This window comes from Marmota monax, unplaced genomic scaffold (genome assembly GCF_021218885.2).
Source record: "Marmota monax isolate L192 unplaced genomic scaffold, Marmota_monax_Labrador192_F-V1.1 WCK01_AAM20220418_F8-fsc00057, whole genome shotgun sequence".
NCBI lineage: Eukaryota > Metazoa > Chordata > Mammalia > Rodentia > Sciuridae > Marmota > Marmota monax.
This window is the reverse complement of record NW_026693933.1, coordinates 4,540,164-4,565,712: the sequence shown is the minus strand read 5'-3', so window position 1 is coordinate 4,565,712 and position 25,549 is coordinate 4,540,164. Positions and strand designations below refer to the sequence as shown.

The window sequence follows — 25,549 nt, the reverse complement described above, 5'->3', positions numbered from 1 at the left end:
GAAGCACTTGAACTTGTCTCTCAAATAAAGGACTTGCTAATTTTTCTACATCATATCTTCTCCTCCCTCCCCAACATTTCCTATCCTTACACTCTTGAATTTGGAACTGAAGAGGTTATTCTGAAATCACCCACAACTAAGCCAGCTTGTTTAAAGGGAATCACTTAACAGTACTTGTAAGCACATCACCTGGTACATGATCTGTAAAGGTCTGTATGAGAAATATCTTTTTGAAATTAGATTCACATTGTTGTGCTGCCCCTAATGAACATCAATGCAATTTGCTCTTTCAAAATAACATAAATATAAAGATCTAATAATAAGTAAAACAAGCCATTTTAATATTTATAATAAATGTGTGAGTGTGCATATATGAGCCCCTGTGTGTATTGTGTGTTATGTGTGTATGTGTGTGTATATAGCAAAGATACATGGCATCTGTTTCCATCTATCTATACCATAGCTGCTAGAAAACTCAGGGTCACAATAAATGATGAATCAAAACAAAACAACCACACTGGTCTTAAAATATTTATTTTCTTTTTTCCAGTTAGGATTTCCTACTTGTATTTTTCCTTGTTAGTATACTTCTTCAAAATATGTTTGCTCATCATTAGGTTGAATATGTTCTTATGAGGAATGCTCAATAATTTTGTGAATGAGGCAGTGCATAAATTAAATAAGACAAACACTTAAGCCAAATTTATTATCAAATTGCTGCCACTCCCCTTCCTGCACTTGAACTTCCTCTGAAACATGGAACTTGGATCACTAAAACAATTTCCATGTGTTCCAAAATAACATCATGCACCCCTCCAAAGAATTTTTAAAAGGCTATCCATTTATTCAAGTCAATGGCCCTATGTATACCCATATTATCTTTTATGATTCACATAGGAAAGAAACTCATCATTATTCTTTTATCCCCTGTAACCACAAGAATAATCAAGTAATTGAAAGGCTGAATTCAAGGAGTCTCTTTGGGAACACTCACCCCCACACACACACATACACTCCTACCCTTTCTTTTTTATAATGGGATCCTGGCCAAAAGACGTGTTCTTGTGTATAAAAAGAATTACACAAAAGAGAAAGTCCAATCTTCCACAGGGATTTGTTTATTTATGTCACTAAGATCTCGCTTATTCCTGACCTAATTTGCAAATAAAAAGTATTTTTAAAATAAAGCACAATTTAGAAAATTAAAACGATGGAATAAACTTCTGCATCTTAAAAAGCAGGATTTATATAACTGATACAAGCAGAATTCCAAAAATGATTAATATTTGATGTGTATTTAAGTTTTATTTTCCAAAACTCTTAACACCTTTTGTCCCTCCTCGTTGGCAATTAGCAGCTGCAATGATAGAAAATATATTCACATGCCAAAAATAATGAGTCACAGGTTTCCATGACTATGAAACACATATTATATAGTTCCATAATTCCAACCAAGTGGTCATAAGACTATGATTTTCTTGGTATAAAAATTTCTCATTGGGCTATCACTGATTTCAAAAATTAACTATTCAAAATTTGAACTGCTAAAAAAATTATCGTTCATAAAAACCTCAAAGACACTTCCAAATTGTGTGTATGTTACATCTTATCAGGTCCCAAAAGTGTTACCAATGAACAGTGAGCTCCCACACTGAATTAATAAATAAATAAAGGAGTATGTCTTCCAAATTTCTCTGAATGTTTAACCGAAAATAAAGACTTTCTAAAATTAATCAAATACATAATTATTATTTGCATACTATCGTGAATAATATTCATGCCCTGGACATTTTTAACTTGAAATTTCTCTCAAGTGTTTCACATTAAAGAAAACTACAGAACCTAATTGAGAAACAAAAAAGTGCCAGATACTAATTCTGTGTAAGAAGATCACACAATAAAAAGAAATCAAATGTTTTCCAGTTATTTTGTAGACATAATAAAATAGCCATTAACCTTACAATAGAATTTTTGTCAGAACTAGAAAATATGTTAGAGAAAAATAAACAGATGAAAATAAATTCATTTTTTTCTGTTCAATCACAATTCTTTGTTTACCTCTACTTGATGTTTTTTTATCATGTTATAGCATAATTACATTTTTGCATGCCCATTTTTCCAGTAACACTTTTATTACCAGAAGTGGGGAACTGGGTTATTTTAATTTCTATATGTAGGGCTGGGATTGTGGCTCAAGCAGTAGCGTGCTTGCCTGGCATGCGTGGGGTGCTGGGTTCGATCAGCAGAACCACATAAAAATAAAATAAAGATGTTCTATCCACCGAAAACTAAAAAAAAAAAAAATTCTCTCTCTTTCTCTCTCTCTTTCTCTCTCTCTTAAAAAAAAATCTCCCCTTGAAAAAAAAATTCTATATGTATACTTTTTCTGTCATGCAGAAACTCAATGATATTTGAAAAAGAAAAAAAAATTCTCTCTCTTTCTCTCTCTCTTAAAAAAAATCTCCCCTTGAAAAAAAAATTCTATATGTATACTTTTTCTGTCATGCAGAAACTCAATGATATTTGAAAAAGAAAAAACATTATTAAAACAAACTATAAGGCATTTATAATTTAAGTAAGTTTTGATATAGTTTTGAAATAGATCAGTGAATAATAATGGAGTGCACTAAAACATTAAATTATATTTAAGCATGCAATAATGTGATATAAAGGAAATACAAAATAGTTGAGAGGTAGAAGTAAAGCTATTTAATAAATAATATAAATGGTTGATAATTTGGGGAAAATGAGTCAAAATTTACTGTATTATCATTATAACACTAATCTATCACTTTCTATATCCATATATGTATGTATGTATGTGTGCATACATACAAAATATATGAAATTTAGTTGCATATATAAAAGCTCATTAAAAATTAGCATAAATTGAGGGTCTTTAACAGGATGACAACTTTTTAAGCCTTGAGTCAATTAAAAAAAGGAGATATGTTATATAAGAGTCTAATCTTCAATAAGAAAGATAACATACTACATAAATTTTTATTAAAAGAGATAAAAAGTTGATTTCTGTGTTACATAGAGAAGATAAACAATCTGACAGAAAAACATAAAATTCAGAAGAAAAATGACTCAATAACATGGAATTACACAAGAGGAAACTAAATTATTAAGCATGGATAAAAGAATAAAATAACATTTAATAAATGTTATTTATTAAAGCAAGGCAAATTAAAACAACACCTAGGTACCGCTTTACATTTATTGAATAAATACAAAAACTTCTAAATATGTCCAACTAACTATATTTTATTGAAAAATTGAGAATGTTAAATCCATATATTATTGCTATCTGAGGCAAGAAACTATAAACTAAGTAAATAATCCCAAAGAGAGAGAATTTAAATAAACATTTGTATTGATGTAATTTATAACAGCAAAACATTAAAAATAAACACCTATATCCTCATAGCAATAATTAAATAATTAAGGATTATCAAACAATCACTCTAGAAAGGATACAATATTACAAAGTCATTAAATTGTCTAATATGTGTAAGGACAATATAAATTGAAAAATAACATGCCCTGAAAAAAAAGGGGGAACAAATTACACAAGTTGGTATATTGACATAGTTTTATAGAACATATTTGTTCTATAATTAAAAATTTAGAAAAAAAATTGTTAGCTGTTGTTAAATTAGTAGTAGATGTCAAAATTAGGGATATATGAAAGTATCATAGTAAGGCCAAAGCTAAAAATAAAACTAATTCTTTTCCAGAAAAATTACATTTCTGGGCTGTGGTTCTTGCTCTGACATTTAAATAGAAAAAAAATGGCTAAAACTAAAATAAAAAATTAATGTAGTAAATCTATATTGGACAAAGCAAAAATAAAATGTATTTTCTCCTTGGAAATCAAGAATTAAAGTTAGTTTTAAGCTAAAACCAGCAAATCAGGGCTGGGTATGTAGTTCAGTGGCAGAGTGCTTGTTTCCCATACATGAGGCCCAAGTTTGATTCCCAGAATCATAAAGGGGAAAAAAACTACCAAATAAATTAATTGATCTATTCAAAGAAGTTGGAATATTATAAAAAGAGTATTAAAAAATTCTCCATCAGTGCTTTTTTTTTTTCACTTTTCTCTACCAATTATACCTCTTCATTCTTCTGCCCAATAGTAGCTCATTGGTGTCTAACTGGGAAACATAAAGAAGGTTACAATCAGCTTTTATGTGTTTACATTCACCATTCAGACACAAGCTTTAACATTACCTTTAAAAAAGAACATTGATAGGTAGTTTTGTAGACAAAGCAGGCTACCCTTTATATCTGCATAACATTATCTGAAATTACACTGCTCTTTCTCTTACTTTCTGTGACTTTCATTAAATGTAACCAAAATTTAAAAAAAAAAAAAACATTGTTATGTCACATCACAGGTGTTCACAAAACTCTACTGGATCAGTCACTGTGTTGAGGCACATCTGTTGTGCCAGAAACAAACTAGGAAGTGGTGTGTGGGAGGAAAGAAAATTAAAAGTTGTCAAACATATTTCTTTAAGCATTCAACATAATCTGTTTATTCTAATTATTTTCCTGGTATTTATGTAGCCAAGTTAATTATTATACAAACTAAAGTAAAACTTTTAGGTTCCCTTAAAATTTTTCCTTCAATACTCCTCTTCCACCAACACATACAATATTATGGGATTTTCACCTTGGGATATTTTGCCTCTGGGTATTAGATCATGCTACATTTCTCCAAAATACACAACCCTTTTATGCCTTTTTAGATCAGTCAGCAACTGGAAAACTATTCTCTCAATATTTCCCTTCTAATCTGAGCAACTGTGATATGAACAAAATTAATTTAGTGCCAAAATGAATGCAAAAAACGAAAATAATATATATAATTTTGCCTGAAATCCCCAAATTATTTCACACAGATTACCAGGAAGCCCAAGTTATTTACTAATATTAAATTATACAAAGATGAGACTCAAAAGTCTTTTGATGCATCCTTCACATTTAAAAATAAGCCTGAAGTCAGGGAGGTGTGGATACATGAGCTACACCAGCCTACTCCAGGTTTGATCCCTAGCACTGCAAACTGAAAACAAAACAAAAAAAAGCAAATAAAAACTAAGTAAATAAAAATGCAGGCCAGAACACCTCAGAAAAGATCTTTATAGTCCAGTTTTCCTAAATAATACTATTTCTCAGAAAAACACTTGAAAATACAGAGAAACCTGGATCTACATATCCAGTTAGAACTATGAGGACTAACAGCTAACATTTATAAAGCATACAAAGTTCCAGACACTGCTCTAAAGTGCTTTACATGGATTAATACATTCAACCCTCACATGATCTTCCTTTTGGGGTAGATATTTAATGAGTATGTCCATTGTGCAGATAAGCAAACACAATTTTTTTTTCTCTGAGTTTCAACACAAGGCACATGGCTCCAGAGCCCATGGTCTCCACCAGCACTCTATGCAGCTTGGGCATCACATGTCATGTGCGGCAACTACTTTTGTGCTATTTTCTGTCTGTCGTTTCTCAGTTTCCACTGCAACAGATACTTGACATGCCAACTAAACAAAAGTACAATGGTGATTCCAGAAATGTCCGTTACATCACTTCTTTGAAAACAAATCATCTGAAAGATGATTTCAATTCCAAGAATGGTATTGGAACATCTTAAACCTTAATTCTATTAGTCTGCAATTAGCTCTCTGTATCTAAACAGCCTTCAGCCTACTGGGAGGAAGCAAAGCCTAGTAGAACAGCAGGAAAGGAGAAGTGTGTCTAGAACATTAGAATTTTAAATCACTTTTAATTTATCTCCAAATTAAGTAGAAGTGTCTGCACACAGGTGCAACGTGCTCCACAAGACAGGAAATCCTAAGTAGAGAAAATCCCCTAATATGAAGGAAACTGTTAAAGAGTCTTTGGGTTGTTGTAGGCAAATGTTTTCAAGAAAGCTAATAAAGAAGGTAAAGAAAAAATATATTAAAAAATAACTGGAAGAAAAACAAATGAAACTTGGTAGAAATCTACATACATAGGTCAACTAAAAATCCAAGACATGTGTCATCTCACATTTTACTTGATTGTAAGTCCACAGGAAAATGAAAGCAAAGTAAGCTTGTTGGAATCTGCCTATAGACAGCTGGAAATATATCTATTAATATATAATAATGAGCCCTGACAGCAGTCTAGAGCTCAAACAAAGACTGTAAATAAAGAAGTAAAAGTCTTCTCCAGTTTTCTCCTCTTAAAAATATCGGAAGAAGAATGGCTTCTTCTTCATGTTCCATTCCTGTGAAGTATTCTGAGCACATTTTCAAAGTGCCATCTCTCATCAACCAGCTCCCTAATTCTCATTTGTTTTCCTCAATTGTAAATAAGCAGTTGCCTAGGCTGCTTTCACTGCCTTTGCTTTTTTCAACTCTGTTGAAGAGGATAATAGGAAAATAACTCATGATGCAGGGAGAAGAAATGTAAATGACACTGGTTTCAGAATGCTAGTGGAAACAGAAATGATAAACCAAGAAGAAAGAAAAGATGAAGACCATTACCAAACAGTGAGCTACTGAAAGAGACTGCTTCCGATTTGTAGAACCAGGCCTGCTTTATTTGCCCAGAGTGGATAAAAGGCTCTGGGAGAGGCCCTTGGCTCATGGGTCTCTCTGAGGTGCTGGTTTCTCTGTCCTCCCTTAGAGCGGCCCTACAGGGGTTTGGACTCTACACCCACAGTTCCACACTTCTCTATGAAGGGGTGAAAATTCAACAGGAAGTTGGGGGAGGCACAGAAAGTCAGCTTCAGCCTTTGGTCTACTGCGTCTTACAACCCAACATTACGTGACAGAGCTGTTACCATTGATGCCCTTCTTTTTCCTATATTGATCTCTTAGTGACTCAGAACCCAAAGAGAATGGAATAGTATATAGCGCTCGGAAATCCCAACAAGATATGAAACAAATGTTTCTGCTGGTTTCCCAGATTAATGTGAAGTATATATAGGGAGCGACAACGCATTAAGGAAAATTTCTTAGAGAGATAAATTTAAGATGGGGAATGGAGGGCAGATGTTTAAGCAGCCAGAGAGGCTTCCAAAGACATGCATCCAGCAGTGCCATGGCTTCCTGGGAAAACTAGGGAACTGGGTGGGCCTGATTCTGCTTGTGTGTAAAACAAGGGAGCTGTCTCAGACCTTTCCTAGGGCACCATCAAGATTCTATGATGTTATAACTAAAATTAACTAGCTTGGTTATATATACAAACATATATAATAAGGAATTGAAACAGACATTGACTTCTGTAAAAAAGGTCAGATACAAGAAAAACAAGTGCTGGGCTAAAGGAATTGTGCCTTTCTGTATTACTTTTTAAGCAATTATGTCCTTAGAAGGAAGTGTCATTAATTATGTCAAGCGTTCGACTGCCCAATGGTGTTAGCCTTCTTACCAAAACCCAACAAAGTCCCACATTGTCATAGAAAAATTATGGCTTTTAGGGCTTATCTGGAATACAATGTGATCCTATAGATAGTTTGGGCCAAACATCACACAAAATTCCAAGAAACATTTGAAACTGTCCAAAAAGTGCTGAAATGTTCCACTGACAGAACCCACAAGTCAATGCAAAGCTTTCTCTGGAAGATAAAACCTTTGAGTGAAGTTTTCCAGACATCCAGCCAATATATTTTATATATTATTGAAAAAACCTTCTCAAATCCAAAACGGCTCCACATGGAAGTTTGTATGAGAATGGAATTAAGCCCCCAAATTTATCACTCACAACTAGTGGATTCAATTGCTGATCCAATTACATCAGAGCATTTTAATTCTTCCTGGAAATTTGTTACAAATTACAGGCAACCGCACTCTGAGCAGAACTAAAACTTCTGTGTATTTTTAAACAAGTCAATTGTTTCAATGAGATAAGTACATTATTTCCACCAGACAGATAATTGTTTTCTTGTTCAATTGCATTACATTTGTGTAACCAGGTATAAAATGTTACAAATGGAAAATTACTGAGAAGCAAAGCAGTCATTAGAGTGACTTATAAATGGAGTAAAGTTATCACAAAAGTTTTACCAATTTTTTATGTTTCTGGTATGTAGATCCCATTATTATTATCTTACTTTCTTATATGTCTTATTACAAATAAAACAGTAAAAGCAGATCCTTATGTCTAACAGATCCTTATTATCTATACAACTATATATAATACCAACAGACAAAGAGGGCAGTTGGCCAAAGTGAATGCTAAATGTCTTGTATTAAAAAATACAGATAAAATAAATCCAAGAATAAATTATGGTATTTCACAAGAAATCCAAAAATTTAGAAAATGTGGAAAATAAAAATAAAGAATTTTATCTCTATTGGAAGTAAATATTTCTAGACATTGCTTTGAAGATAGACTAATTGTTACCAGAAAAGCCCATATCTGATTACTTTTGTGACACAATTTCCTGAGAGAATTCTTAGTTGTTAACTATCCTCAATTAAGAAGCAGAAAAGCAAATAAAAGAGATATTAAATAACTAAAAGCAACAGTAGCACCTTGGTGGTACAAAGCAGATTATTTCCAGGTGGAAGTCCTATATTGCAGATGGTCACTGAGTAAGAACAGACATGGAAAGTGCCCTTGCTTACCAGGAAGGAAGAAAATTGTTATGGTAACCAATACCTAACCCACAGTGCATATCCTAGGGGCCCAGAGAGTTCTATCTGATACAAAAATGTTAATTTTAATGCTAGTAGTTTAATTCATTTGAATTAAAATTTATGACATATATTCTTCAACTGCTCAATAGTTTTTTTTTATTTTGAATACTTTATGTCAACATACGTGAATGTTGTATATGTAAAAAAAAAAGAGGTTTTTTTTTTCCAAATTGATTTTGGAAATTCATCAAATTTCAAATTGTACAATTAGGAAAAATATTCTTAAAGGATATGGAATATAACTTAAACATCATACATTCATCAAATACCCAAAACAATAATGAATATAGCCTTGAAGAATGTGCCATTCAGAAGAGAAAGTATCTTTACATAAATTTAAAATGGATATTGTGGGACTACATGATGTTAACACAGATCTACAAACAGAACAGTAGGTGCAACAGAATTTTGGATGGAGTATGTTAAACACACAGGATTATTTGAACCAGGGATCCCTCCCTTAGTATTTATCACACACTGATTCTCTGAAAATATTTTAAGAGTTGAAAGTTTGTAATAGAAAAAAAAAATTTTTAACAAGACTCAAAATTTCCTTATAGCTTAGAAATTTAAAGAGAAATTCTTCTTGTATTTATTTTTCTTTTTCACAGCCATATTAATTAAACACTATATAAAGCAGGATTTGGCCCTCTGTAAAGAATTACTTTTAAACCACAAATATAATATTTGAGGACAAAAATTTTAGCCCAAAGTTGCATCTTGACAAGATTATGTGAAACTTAAATTTCATTGTCTGAAATACTTTGACTGATACTTAAATAATAAAAACTTCAAAAATAGAGGTGAAGAAATGATTTGCTATAAAATTTTATTTTCTGAATATACTTGAGGACATTTTTGAGACTTTGAACTATTCCTGGCATACAGAAATTTTTCTCCAGAATTTTTGAGCTATAGGGAATAGTAAATATTTTTAATCTAACCTCCTTTTTTGGAAGGGAAAACCAAAGTCCTAGGAGTGAAAATATCCAATCTCAATCTACAAACCTACTTAAATGCAAAGCATGAAGCAAAGAAATCCTAATCCCTGCTCCAGTTTTCATTTAAAAGGTTTTTCTACTGAAAAATAAAGAGATGAATAACGTCTAGGGATCTTGAACACTTGAAGCACAACATCTGAAGCTGAGATGGAGGAGGCTGACAAACCAAAGTCAAGCAAGACCTCTGCCCTCAAATCCCTTCCTATGCCAGCAGCTCATCTTTCTTCTCTGGCCCCGTAATTCTCATCTAGAAATCCTCACACAAATCTATGTCTCATGCTTGTCTCTCTCACTCCACTGTGGACTTTGTCCTGTGACTTCTGTTCACCTGCTTTTAGAGATTCCAAGACACCACACCCAATCTCACCCAAACAAGCTACCTATCTCACTATGGTAGTTTCAGATCATTTCACTGAATCTTCAATAACATTTCCAAATCCAAAAAATCAAAACCAAACACAATCTCCCTTAAAATTAACTGCCGTTTTCAGCTTCCCCATTCCTGTTATTACAGTTATTTTCCTCTAAAACTGTCAGTCTCAATTTTTAAAAAATATTTAATTCCTTCCTCACCTCCTGTGACTCCCATTATCTATCAGACCCCCCATCCTATGTGTTTTCAATCTCCATAGAATCACAACCAATAGGAGATACGTATTAATTCCGACAGGTTGGGAAGATTCTAAGGAACTGACTCACATGGTGGAGTCTGATGGCCAGCAGGCAGCTATAGAATGAGAATCAATATCCCACTTCAAAAGTCAAGAGACAGAAGAATTCTCTCTTACAAGAGAGTGAAGGAAGAGGTCAATCTTTTATTCTCTTCAGATTTTTCAACTAATTGGATGAGGGCACCCATGTTATGGAAGGCAATTTGCTTTACTCAGTCTAATTGTAATTTAAATGGAATCTTTTCCAAAAACACCCTCACAGAAACACCCAAAGTAATATATAACCAAATATCTGGGTAACTTGTGGCCCAGTCAAGTTGACGCTACAAATTAACCATTATGGCTTTACTTTTTAAAAGTTAGCCACCTTTTTGCCCTGCTCATCACCATCTTCTCAATAATAACTTTAGAAGTTATTAATTCTTCTTTAGAATCATTTCACTGAATCTTCTTCTTTAGAATTTATAACTTCTAAAGTTCTTATAATCTCCTACTTGTTTTCAGGAAATGGATGTGAACCAGCCCTGTCCTCACACTGTCTACATGCCATGGCACATTTATTTTCAGAAATGTGTTCTTATCATATAATTCCTCCATTGTTCTTGAACCCACAATGGATTTACTCTGAAAAATTCTGATTCTTTTTGTGAACTGACCTTTCTCTTCTATCACTCTCTTAATTCACAACTTCCATTATAACAGGCCATTGGTTTAAATATCTTCTTCACACATCTACACCTATCTACACACATCTCTCAAGACACTCCCCTTCTCTGAACAGCACTATATGCTCTTTTTCTATCCCAGTTTTAAACACCTGCCAAGGTTTGTCTCCAGATTTTCATCCTTTATGAAATTTTCTTAATAATACAAATAATTTAGGTCTTTTAATTTTTTAATTCATACAACTATAAGAACTAAACAAAACTGTTACCCTACACTAGTCTGCCTTGTTCCCTAACTTATTTATTTCTATTGTGTATCCCTCTTTCCCTGCTCTCCGAGTTATCCCACAGCCTCCAAATATACACCTTTTATTTATCTTGGGCTAAAAAATTCTGAATCTGTGATGTGTCAGCACCATGCAGGTACTATCCTCAAGGAATTTATGTTATAATGGATAAATATGCAAACAATTATGGAGCAATGCACTGCATGCTATAATATAGGTAGATTCAAAGCTCTAAGAAAATATGAAGAATGTAACAAAGAAAAATACTACATTTTACTAGTAGAATAAGGAGTCAAGGGATAAACTTAATAGGAAAAAGGAAGTAAAAGATATTTCAAGTATTGAAATAACCAGTGCAAAGGAATCGAGAAAAGAGAATAGATAATATGTGTGTTTAAGGTATGATGAAACATTTACATATAATAGCAAAATTGTTGAGTATAAAAAAGGTACAAAACGGCTGAAAAACAAGAGATTAAATTCAGCAGAGGCATCATGGAGTAGCAGGTATAGAACCCCAGAAGCAAAACTGTCTGTAACACTGAGAATGCCAAATCCACAATGTGAGAGGCATGGCTAGAGTATGCAGCTAAGCTGCTTCTAACCAAGGAAGCTGGAAGTCCCTAACACAGAGGTGAGATTTTGCTTATCCCTCTTTTCCCATGATCATAAAGAACAAAGGACTTTTAGAACTCATTTGGTGACAAATCTAAACTCATTAGGCAACAAAACTGGCCTAAGCAAATATAAAGTTATTTATTATTTCAATTTATCTCATTTAGTATTAATATCTTTGAATTTCACTGCAGAAATATGAACCTTTTTTATTATGGGGAGTCATTTCAGATCTCACTGAATATGACAGGAAATACAGGGTAAATGGTCTTTTTCAAAACCTAGGATATTTCAAAAATCATACTACCTTTTTAAAATCTGATAAAGTCTCAATTCCAATACACAACTTTCCCTTAGGGTTTTAGATAAGACTCTCTGAAACTTGGATTTTGAACTCCCACAAAAATCAGTCAGATACACAGAGTTATGTTGTCCAAACTGTTTTCAGAGCCCACAGAAGGTCCATTTGGAATTGTTTTGCTGCATGGGGGATGAGTCCTCAGTGCCACATACCTTCTATTATTGGTCACTTTTATGACCTGTGGCAAAGTTTATTTTATTTAAGTAATATAATTTAAAAACAAAAATAAACTGCCAATCTTGAACTCTTAAGTCAACCTTCCCACCCCCTCATAATGCCAGGAACATCACAAAAAAAAAAAAAAAAGGAAAAGCAACATTCTCTTTGCCTCCTATAACCTTAATAGATAGTTTCCTGGAATTGTCTATTCAAATAGAAAATTAATTTCCATGCACAGCTGGAAATACCACAGTGGCAAGCAAGAAAAACATCAAACACCAGTAGATTAAATAAAAAGTGGAGGATCTATAAAGAGTCCACAAAACAGAACCTTGTTCAGTTAAGATGGTTATAAGAGAACAGCTGTTCAATTGTTAATTTAATGTATGAAAACATCTTTTTAAGTGAAGTAGCTATAATTACGTCAGTTTTAGAGCCAGATAACTGATTAAGGAATTATATCATTCAAGAAGTACTTCTAGAATTGTTATAAAGGGAGGAGAATTAGCATTCCCCTGGATAGAGATGGAAGAGGCCCTAAGATCTACACACACATACACAGTTAAGGCTTTGCTGCCCATTTTGTGACATCTGTTTATTTCAGGTCGGGATAATGGAAAAGTTCTGGAGATGGATAGTGGCAATGGTTACACAATAATATGAATGTACTCAACACCACTAAAGTATACACTCAAGGTTACAATGGTAAAATCAACCGCAATTTACAAAAGTCTTATAAATCAAAATAGGACAGCAGAAAAGAAAAATGAGCAGAGAACACAAATTCAAAATTGGAGGGAGAAAATACCATAAAGATATGGGGAAAAAAGTTCAAAATCACTTGTAATCAAGAATACAAGTAAAACTGTCTACAAAATATTACATTTAATCTTTCCAAGTAGTAAAGATGAAAATGATTGACAATTAAATTTTTTTAAACAGCAGCTTCTCTAAACCCACTGACAGAGCAAACTCTTTAAACATCTCCCTCCTTGGACTTGGACCTAATGGGCATCCCTCTTTGCACTGACAGCTATCAAGAAGAGGCTCTTGGTGCCATCTGGGGACTGTTTTCTGCTTCTATTACTGCCTCAGACAGTGAATCATACGGCTAACTCTCAACTAATAAGCAAGCAAAAAGTAGAATGATATCCTTTGCATGAACACTTTAAAAACAAAAAGAAGAGTCAGAAAACAGACCACCACCTTCAGGAACTGCCACACAGAAAAACAAAACCAAAAGTGGTATCAATGTGCAAATGACAAAGCTCCACATGGCACCCAGACAGTGGCCCTCCCAGTCCTGCTGCCTTGATTTTGAGGTTGTTAAGGGGAAAAAAAAATCATCAGTTCACAGTACAGAACTGACACTGTGTAAACAGCTACAGGGGGAAAGTTCAATAAAAATCAATGTGTTATGAAAGCAAAGACAGGGGGAAACATTTAAGGTGAATTCTACAGGTGATCTTTGCAGGACTTCATAATGAATAAAAGGTCAAGTGCAAGATATCAAGAACATTTCCAGATGTTAGGGCTTAGATTCGGAATGTTGCACAAAGGTTCACGCATTGAAGGCTTGGTCCCCAGTGCAGAAACGTTCAGAGGTGGGGCTCTATTGAAGTGATTTTGATTGTGAGGGCTCTGATCTCAACAGTGGATTAATTCATTGATGGATTCATAATTCGATGACATTATTCGGAGTACTAGAAACTTTAGAAGGCGAGTCTAGTTGGGAAAATTAGGTTATTAGGGGCATCCATAGAAGGCTATGTCCCCAGCCCCTTTCTCCTTCTGCTTCCTAGCTTCCCTGAGGTAAGCAGCTTTCCTCCACCATGCCCTTCCGCCATGTTTCTGCCTTGCCACAGGCCTAAAAGCAATGGAGCCAGCTGACCATGGACTAAAACTAGGAGGCAAAATAAACCTTTCCTCTTCTAAGCCTATTTTCTTAGTGATAAAAAAAAAACTAACACATTGGACAAAGCATAAAAGAGTTCCAAAGAGTTATACTGTGTTATAAATCATGAAGCTACATTTCTTTTATCTTTGATGAACAAAACACCTCATTCTTCAATAAATCTCCCGGCATATACTGCAAACAATGAGAGGGATCAATGTAGTTATATGAATAATTCATTCCTCAAAAAAGGAGGAAGTAAGTAGCTGGTAAAACACCTGGCACAAAGTAGAAGTTCAATAAATATTTGTTGAAGTGAACTGAAACAAATGGGAGAAGCTGGTAAAGATTATCTGTATCTATTGATGAAATTTGCTAATTATATTGTCCCAAATTTCCATCTGTTTTTACCTCTGTAAAGTAACTGACCTCTTCTATAGAAAGAGCTATAAATATGGTGTTCTTTCCACTGGCAGTACAGTTATCAAACACCTGCCCAACATGGTGTTCAGAGACTTGGTGATAATTTATTTCCCCCATAATCAGCATCTTTAATCTAGTTCTTGGTCACAAAAATGCAAGAATGCTAAAGGATGGTGCAGGGAGAGGGAAGACTGTAGAATATTAATAGCTGATCAAAGAGATTCTAAAAAGAGAGAGCCTGATGTCAGATAAGCCACCTCAAAGAGAAACACTAAATTGCCAGCCTTCTTCAGTTTCCTCACTTGTAAATTAGGAAATGGACCCAGTCAGTGGCTTCCAGCTTTTTTAACTACAATTCACACCAGTAAATATGTTTCATAATAAAAACGGTTTACACACACATAGAGACATGCTTATCTATATAAAATTCAAACATCAGCTTCATAAATTAATACTTAATCTTTAAATGTCAGTGCACTTTGGTATACTGTATTGTAGTCTATTCCATTCTGTTGTTTAATTGGAACCTACTAAGTTGATTTCATAACCCATTAATAGTACATGACATGCAGTTTGGAAAACCAGATGATTTCTTTCCAGTTCATTAAAAAAAAACATAATTTTACTTAAAAGCAATCTAAAAATATCCACCACTCCCAAATACTACTTCCTCAATGACCTTTCCAAAGCTGATTCCTCAGTAAAATGACACAACCCTACATATTTGCCTTCCCTTCCTCCTTACAGTAAATACCCATAATGCTTTCCTTTCAAAGGCTTTAAAAGTGATTTTTCCCATGGTTTATGCTACTGCTAAACTTGACAATGGAAGTGTGCACAAGGGATTTTGCAATAAAAAGTTAAACATTTACCCAAAGAACTCCATTTACCCATAACAAAGTGCACTTGAATCTTTATAAACCATCAGGCATTAGCCAAGCAAAAGTCAGAATGATATTATACAGCAGCAACAAATGACATAAATCTGAATTTTAATTAAGTGAAAGACATTTTAAACAAGTTTATTCTCCCTTCCAAGAATTTGTTCCCTGAAATAAAAAATATTCTAACTTTCTAAAATAGCATGTATGGTCACTGTTGCAGATCTGCTTAATCTGCCACCTTCCGCTGAAGCACCCTCCGCCTCATCTCCACAGATTCGCAGGAAATCTCTGGTACAAAATGAGCTGTTTTTGGAGTCAAGCAATACTTTCCAATCAAAACTCAGGTGTATTTTTTCAATTATGTATCTGGGGAAAGGCCTTGTTTACTTCTTCTCATCACAGATTTAAAACCAGTTAAACCTTCGTCTCCTCAAAGGCAATGCAACCTTGACATGGAATCCTCATGGTGATGTTGTGCTTGTCAATATTTCAAAATATTTTACTCTAAAACTTCTCTTGGTTTCTAAGCCTTACAGGGTAAAGAAGAAATAAGTCCTACGTGTATTTTATGGCATTTGGATATTTTAATCTTTGTAGTTTATAAAATAAAATTTAGAGCCTGAAAGTTTTAAATGTTAAAAAGTTTGAATGCATAAATATTGAAGAAATACAAATATCAAGAAGTTAGGACCATTGTAATCCTGTAATCAAAGCATTCTGTGTATCTGACAAACTTGGCAAGACACATTTTTATTTTTAATTTTTGAACTACTAATTCTGGAGGAAAAACAAACACCATTAACTTCCTCTTCAGTCACTAGCTGTCTGTGCCATGTGTTTTTATCGCTTCCTGCCACAAGGAAATAACATTTGAAACAAAGAATGATATTCAAAGGGAGTTCTATGGGTTAGTCCAAAATCATTTTTTCAGGAACTCAGAAGCAATGTAAACATATTTAAATGATAGTGCAGGGTAACAAAACACTTCGGAAGACCTTCACGTTTTTGTTTTATTACATGATTTCATCTAATGCTTATGAGGTCTTCAAAGATTACTTGAGGAATGAATTAAACTTGGTCAAGTTAAGTAATTTTTCTCCACCTACATGGCTAATAAATGACAGAGCCAGAATTTAAGTCCTGCTCTATTTCATACCCAACCTCATGGTAAAAAACTATCTCATGCCATTTTGCCTACAAGCCTTTTGATCAAATTACAGGTTTTTATTTTAACTATTTGTTTAAATTGCCAAGGGGCTGTTTCGTTTTGGTGGTATTGGAATTGAGTCCATGGCCTTGTGTATGGCATGGTAGGCAAACAATCTACCACTGAGCTATACTCCCATCCCTAGTTGCCACCAGTTTCTGTGTATGGGTAGTGGGGACAGTGATAAAAGGAGACTGTAATAATAAGATCATAAAGACTAATTATTCTGTATCTTTAGTTCAACAGTTACTTATTAAATCCAGCAAATACACTAAGGACTAGAGAACCTAAACAAAGATGCAAAATTATAGTCCTTGTGCTAAGGTGTTACTGACAAGTTTAATAAAAGAACCCAACAGGTGAAGAAAGAAGCACAATTAGTTTGATACCTATAATTCTAAATATGTTACCACTTAATTGCACTGGAGAACTATTTATTGGTAGTGCAAGAGAACAAGAGAAGTAAATTTTTTTAATGATTTCTGAATTTTATTTATGTGCTTTTAATGATTTATTTTATTCCCTTCTCCCATTTCTTTTTTTGTTTGCTCTAATTAGTTATACATGACAGTAGAATGCATTTATGTACTTTGATATGTCATACATAGATGGGATATAATTTCTCATTTTTCTGAGTATACATGTTGTAGAACTATATTAGTCAGGCAGTCACATAAGAGAAGTAAACTTTGACAGTGGATGAAATCCAAGAGATAGATAATATTCTCCACATTTTTAAATGTAAAAAATGATAATTTTCCCCAAATCAGATAAGAGGAAAAGACTGGATTGAAGTAGTCTAAGTCTAGTTAGCTTCAAAGCCCATCCTCTTTCCACCAGAATAGGAGAACTATATTATAACAAGGTTCAACCACAGCCTGTCTCATTATCTCCCCTTCGGCATGTGTGGTGCATGCAGCACACACAAATCCTTTTTGTGTAAGAGGCTACTGAGGCCTGCATGCTCCTGACACAATGCAGCAGATCAGGGAACTATATAAAAGCACATATCCTAGACCAATGATCATATTTGGAAAAAGAACATTTTACCCAGTGAGACCTTGGAACCACTGGTCAGACACAGGAGGACTCTAATAGTCAGGAAAAAAAAAAGTTTCACAATATTGAGTTACTTGATTCAATATTTAAAATATTAAATATATGTGAAAATAACAAGTATTTTATTGTTGAAGCAAATCAATCTAAAGTGATGAGACAGATCTCATTTATCTTTCTTCAGCTTTGAAGGAGTCAGTATTACTGAGGGTATATCAAGGCTAAAGTAAACTTTTAAGAGTGTATATCTGTTGCAATATACAAAGGATGCATTTAATAAATACACTGTGGATGGACAGATGGATGGGTGGAAATAGGAAAAAAGAAAGAATGAATTAACATGCCATTTGGGCATATTCAGAATGTACTTTAAAACTCCATTTTTCTTTGGAGCTCTAAAAAATTATTTCCTCACTTTCCAGTTAAACATCTATCTAAACTTAACTTCTAAGCATAATTGGTATAAAAGCCAAATAACATTTTAGAAACAAAACAATTATATGCTACCATTTTCAATTAGAATTTTTAAACTTTCAGTTAATAAAAATAATATACTTAAAAGGAATTTGGGGAAAATAGAAATCCTTAAGAAAAACATCTATAAACATGTTGTATGGTAGTATGAGTGACTTTAAAAACTAATTTTACTTGTTAATAGTGCAAATTGTGCTATATTAAAAAAAGGAGAAAAGCAGTGATCTTTATTTCAATGTATATTTTAATGACAATGTAGAAAAGTTTTACCATTCCACCTTACTTTCTTGCTAGTGTTTTCCTCTTGTTGTATATAGTCATTAATGTATTAATTGCAATTTTGCTGATCCTTTTATAAACCAGTTTATGTAAGTTTCAGGGAAGGTAAACCATCCATTCACACATAGATTCATACACATTTATACATATGCCCCAAATTATGTACACACATAGGCATATTTAATTATATATAACTCTACACATGTGTATACTTTCATAAATATTTGTTGACAGGTTTAACTCCTTCATGTGTCTTGCTCTGTGCTCAACGAAAATATCTCATGCTCACACAAGTATGAGAAAACCATCTCTTTGGAAGATTCACTTGAATTAATGTCTCCTGGGAGGTTTAGGCACTTGATTTGTACCCCAGTGATGTGTGAAAAAGAGCAGACAAGAGGACTCAGGTGTGATTAAGTGTCATCACCTCAGGTGGCATTGGCTAATAGTTCCTCAACACACAGTAGTAGCTAAAGAACTAGGATGGTCCTGGCTATGCACCTGCACCATGAGCCTTTCAGAAGACCACCAGGCTCTACAAATCTCTGGTGATTCTGGCTCAGTAGGTTCAAGAGAGGCCTAGGAATGTGGCTACAAATAAGCCCCCTAGAATTCTTATCAGACAAGCCTGGAAAGGATTGAATTTGTGTACAGGAAGCAGCATATTGAGGAAGAAAATTCAAATGTGGTTTGCCCTATTCCCTATACACTAGAAATACATGGTGAGTGTTTTAGTCAGCTTGTTTACTGCTGTGAACAGAAGACCTGATAATAACAATTAGAGGAGGAAAAGTTTATTTGGGGGCTCACAGTTACAGAGGTCTCAGTCCATACTGGCCAACTCCATTCCTCAGAGCCTGAAATGAGGCATAACATCATGATGGAAGAATGTGATGGAAGAATGCAGTTGGGAGCTTGGCACTAGGGAGCAAAGAGGGAGAGACTCTACTTGCCAAGGACCCACCTCCTCCAACCATACCTCACCTGCCTACAGTTACCACCCAGTTAATCCCTATCAGGGGATTAATGCACTGATTAGGTTAAGGCTCTCCTAACCCAATCATTTCACCTCTAAATTTTCTTGCATTGTCTCCTACATGAACTTTTGGGCGACACTTTATATATAAACAATAACAGTGAGTATTGACAATTATGATAGATCCTGGAAAGTCATGCACACTTTCGGAAGTGGACATAATTAGATTTATGTTTTAGTAAGATTTGTCAAGCTGAATGGAGGAAACTGTAAAAGTAGAAAAACTGTACAGGGTCTTACTACAATGGTAGGAGCAAGACGTCATGAGTACTAAAGGCTAACAATAAAACTGGAAGAAAAAGTTGATCAAGCCTCAACCAGACAATACAGAGGGGAAGAAAATATGAGTTTCAAAAGTGGTGCTATTGTTTCAAGCACAGATGGCTAAGAAAATATCTGTGATGCTCACAGAAAGAACATCAAGGAAGATTAGATTAAGTGAAGTATTAGTTAATGAATGGTCAAAGGAAAAACATTTGTTGAAAGAGGCAATTGGGACTTAACCCCAGATCTACCAAAACTTTGCCAGGAGAGGCTGGATATGTCTCTTAACTCTCAGAACCTTCGTATCCTCAATCCTGAGTAATGTTAGCAAAATATGTAGCACAGGATCGTTGTAAAGATCAAAGAAGATTATAAGTCACACTTGATACATATTGTGTGCTTAAGAGATCATTTTGTTTCTTATTTTCACTGATTTTGTGTGTGTGTGTGTGAGTGTGTGTGAGTGCTGGTGATCAAATCCAGAACCTCAAGTATGCTAGGGAAGAGCTCTACCACTGAGCTGCCTTTTTTCACTGATTTTTATTTCCAGTGACTCAACATGCCATTGTTGAATGAATGAATTATTATTTTACTGATATTATACTTCTATCAAAAACTAAGATGATGAGATTTGACCATTAGATAGTAAGTAATTGATGCACTTAGAGACTGCTTAAATGGCTAGGAGTTTTAAACATTGAAGTAAAAGTCAGTGTTTGCAGGGGGACTTTGTAATTTAAGTAGAATTCAGGAGTAAAATTTAATTGTGTTTTTTGTTGTTGTTGTTGTTGTTCTGCATGTTAAAGGGATAAAGTCCATCACCTAGAAAATCTTCTTTATTAGCAATTTTCAAAAACTCTTACACTGATAGTATTTACACTATATTGTCTTGTTTAGATCTTTAGCCCCTTCAGGTAAGGAATTCGGTTACTATATCATAATTTCCATTATAAACATGAGAAAATGGAGATTCAGAAAAGTTGAGTGACTTTTAGGATAACAATGGCAGAGCCAAGAATATAATTAAGGTCTTTTTGACCACAAGTTTGCTGGGCTTTCCACTACCACCTCTCACTAAACCAATTCATTTTCATCTAGATGAGCTCTTTTCCATCTTGCTCCCAGCCCAAGTTTTCCCTAAGACACTGAAGGTGAGCAGAAGGTCAGTCTTGAGCGGTTCAGAAAGTTTTGAGAGTAATGCTCTTTCCTCAAAACCTAACCAGTACCAGAGAGCAGCTGTCCTTCACCAAGCCAGCCTCGGGAGCTGATACTACTGCCAGCAGTTCACCTGTTTCTCATTAGCTTCAACAACAACAACAAATCTGTATTCAATTGGGAAGTATTGAGACTATCATTTTGGAGACCTTCCCTGTAAAAAGGAACAAGACTTAATTTCTGTTTTAGTCAAACAGAAAGAATTGCCTTCATAATGGATCACTGTTAGGTTGCTACCAGTGGCCCTGGTATTGGATTGCTCAGATTCACATTGCGGCCCAATCCCTAAGTAGAAATACTAACCTAAGACAGGTCTATGAGACTTGGTTTCTCATCTTTAAAAGAGAATTTTAGAGTTTTTACTATGATTAAATGAGATATCACATATAAGGCACTTAGTACATACACTTGGAACCTGAAATACAATGAACACTCAGCATTTGGTAACTACTATTCAGCAATGTGTGATGTCCGAATTTCACAGAGAAAGCAACCCTAGCCCACAATGGCTAAGGTATTCTGCAAAATATCATTTGTTAGGGTAACTGTGCTTTCCTTATGGAGAAAAAAAATGCCCAAGATAATCACTGAATTTTTCATTGACTGCAAGTGCCACATTCATTGTACTGACTTTCAATTATTCATTTATAAATAAATTAATGTACAGCTCCAATTCACAAAATGGAATAATTTAGGGCTGAAAATCTATGGCCACAGTGGAGATGCAATAATCTTGAAAATAAAATAAGTGAGTTTAGAAACACAGAAAAAAAAGGCTTTTTAAAAAATGTAAGTTTGTTCTCTCACACATCATTATAACAATTAATATCTAAGTAAGATTAATTTGCTTCCTTTCAAAATAGAAGTGACTTTTCATAACTAATTAAATAATATTTCCTCTTTTAGAAAGAATATGTCATTTCCTAAATGGGAACAATTCTTGTTTATTTACTTTGTGCTGCTCCTCTGTGCTTTTGTGATGCTTCCTTTAACAGGGGTTCTCAGCATTGGGTGTACACTATGATCACCTTGGAGATTCAAGGGATGCCCATGCCTATACTCATATAGTTCAAACTACATTGAACTCATTGAGATGATTGATGGATCTGGTTCAGATTTTTACCTTCTTTTTTTTTTCCAGTTCTCCAGGTGATTTGAATACATATTCCAAATTGAAAATCACTAGCTTCTCCAACATCTTTCAAATAACAAATGATATCTTTTGCCTTGTTGATTGCTATCTATAAATAAAGTTGTTTTACTCTAGTCATAAAATCATTGGCTGTGAAAGCCAGTTTTGACATTTCTAGCACAGGACTTTGATTTCCCTGGATTCTAATCAAACACTTTCGTGAGATTCCCATTCATTAATATTCCTAATAAAGTCAGATAGGATGAAATATGTAGGAAGACCACACTGTACACAGAAACTCCATTAGAGTACTAATGAAAATAGGACAGGCAAGATGCAGAGGAAAGTAGGCACTGCAGTATTTTTTAAGAATTTAGGCATGATACTACTTTTGTAATAGCTAAAATTACAAATCTCAATGAGAAAAAAAGTAATTCTGAGAAAACCACCACAAGAAGCACGGCAGTATAACATTAAAATATTTACACAATCATATAGCTACTCTGAAGTCCTTTTTTATTCACTACCCTGAAAAATTGCAAATGAATATGCTAGATTGTGACTGTGGAACAATGAGGGTTAAGAGAACAAGACAAGCATACAAAACTTATCTGGATCTAATGACAGATAACAACAAAGAATATAATTTATATATTTTGAAGGCAATATTTGTATTTCCCTGGGTTATTGAATAGTGCCTCTTTATGCATACTCATTATGAGAATGGTAAAATAAAATAAGTTTCAAGGCACTCTCAGAGGACATGGTGAAGAAAGCCACTTGACAGCCAAGATACTTCACAATTTATGTTATTTGTCAATAATATTTTAGTTCAAAGACTGTTTCAAGTGACAAAAATAGAGAACTATTCTGCCCATCTTATACGAGCATAACCTCCCCATAAGCAACCTCTTCTGCTGGGGAAAGATGAAATAAGGTAGAAAAAAAGAATCCAAGAAAAGCCCCAAGGATTTAAAACTGATTAGGTTCACAAAAACAAGAACAGAGGTTGAGAAAATTGTTGACATTTGTCTCCTTCAAGTCATTGTAATTATTAAGTAAGTAGAATCCTAAGCACGGGTAGAAAAATTCAGGATTGAGAGATCAGTGTGTGCTCATTTAAATATTTAAGAATCTTTTTTCAATGCCTCATATGTTCATTGACTGGCAGCAATAAAGAGGGATGACCCTCCAGCACATTTTAGTTAGGCTTGGGCTTGTCCTGCTTCTCTTTCTTGCAGCAATTAATTGATAAGGGGATGCTTGCTGATTTGATGCTACCCATATTTTCATCTGCAGTCTGTCTTCAGATGGTTCTTAAACTCCTATCTTTGGGTACAACTTCTTTCCCTCCGTTTTCTTCTTAGTCTAGCCCCCAGACAACTAGCACGTTGTGGCTAATGGTACAAACTCTAGAATTAGGTACCTGGATCTAAGTGCTGGATGTTCCACTCAATTTACTTTGAAACTCTGACAGAGCAAGATAATTCGACTCTCAAGGTCTCGATTTCCCCATCTGTAAAATGAGGACAAGAATAGTATCTACCTGAGGGTTATGTATTGAGTTCAATGACCTAAAGAAAATGCAGTGGAAAAGCTCCTGGCTTGTGAATAGAATTAAATGAACACTATCTTTTCTGTCATTATCACTTCTTCATGCTGATTCTACCATCATTTCTGAACTTCTTATTCACCTTTGTTACTTCCAACTGTCTTTCCATCTTCCAATCAGTTGTTGTATCCTGGCTATTCTGCTTTTGAAACACTTTAAATTAAACCTGCCTCTCCATTTCTGTTTCTCTCACTATAGCCTGTTCCCAATGCTTATGGAAGCAAGAATACAAATGGAAGCCCAGCTATCTTCTTTCTAAATTTTTTAAAAAGTATAAAGCAAACTATCAGCTGTTAAATAAAATATGTTCTACCCTCCTACCTTTAAAAATATACCTTCCTAATGACCAAGAAAGTCAAGTTTAAATTTAGAACTCTAAAACTCCACAGGGCTATAGGCCAGAAAGTCACAGTAAAAGGAAAACTGGTGCGTAGATTCTGGCCCCAGAACCTTACTGCCAGCCATGACCCACCTCTTTCCCCAACTCAGAACCTCTGGATTTTCTTCAAATTGCCCTCTCCTAAATGATGCCTGTGCAAATCTTACATATCCATCAAGGACATTTCAAACATTTCCTTCTGCAGATTTTCCTTGAGCCAGGTATGATCTCATTCTACTTCAAGTATCCAAATTACTTTATTTCTATATATCTTAATGGAACTTATGGCATTCCACCTCGAATATTTATCAGTACCTTTGTATTTGTTTTCCTGTTCTATTAGATCAGAGGTTCTTCACGTTTGATGCTACCAGCATGTTAAGAATCTCCTGATGAGCTTTATAATATGTATCCCCACCCAGAACCACATACAGGTGGGATTGGGGGTCTGATATATGAGTTTTTAAAGCTCTGATATTGATGCTAATATGCAGCCATCATTAATAAGAATTGTATACAATTCAAAACTCCCTGGGGGAGTGAGGTCTAGAATTTACATTTGTATTCAATACTTTGAGTTGAATTTATATTGATATGTGCTTTCTTCCCCTCCCCTTGCAAAATACTCTCTGGTCTACAGGCCACACATCACTTCTACAGACACAGAAATGATTTATGAGCACTGAGGCATGATGATAGTTTTCTCTATAGAACCATATAAAAGGAGACTTACCAAAAACTAATGCAACAGTATGGATTAGGTTGTCTACGTTATTATTCTGTATGGTAATCTTACTGATAACATAGTAAATTTATTAAAGGCATGGACAGTAGATTATTCCCAATACCTAGCATAGTATCTGTCACAAAGAGCAGATGAAATCAAAGTTTGATGAGTACATGAATGACTAGAAAATATGTGAACAGAAATTATAAGCTAGCATGACTTCAGAAATTATTTTAGGTTTTTGGTAGCTGAGAATGACCACCACCACTACCCCAGAGATTCCCACATCTTAGTCCTAGAAGCTGTGAATATTGATTGCCTCATATAGGAAAAAAATACTTCATAGATGTAATTAAAGATATTGAGATGGAAAGATTATCCTGAATTATCCAGCTGGGCCCAAGATGCAATCACACCTATCCTTATAAGAGGAAGGCAGAGGGGCATTTGACATACAGATATGAGCAGAAGGCAATGTGGCCAGAGAGGCAAAGACCAAA

At 34.4% G+C, this 25,549-nt stretch overlaps 1 protein-coding gene and 1 non-coding gene across 9 annotated transcripts in view; one reads left to right on the top strand and one right to left on the bottom strand.

The window, feature by feature from the left end:
* Hdac9 (histone deacetylase 9) overlaps positions 1-25,549 on the bottom strand; it is an 857,477-nt gene that overhangs the window by 749,219 nt on the left and 82,709 nt on the right. The window lies entirely within an intron of this gene.
* On the top strand, positions 12,949-13,070 carry LOC124106108 (U6atac minor spliceosomal RNA). Its single transcript, XR_006855993.1, has one exon. It is a non-coding gene; the product is annotated as a U6atac minor spliceosomal RNA (small nuclear RNA).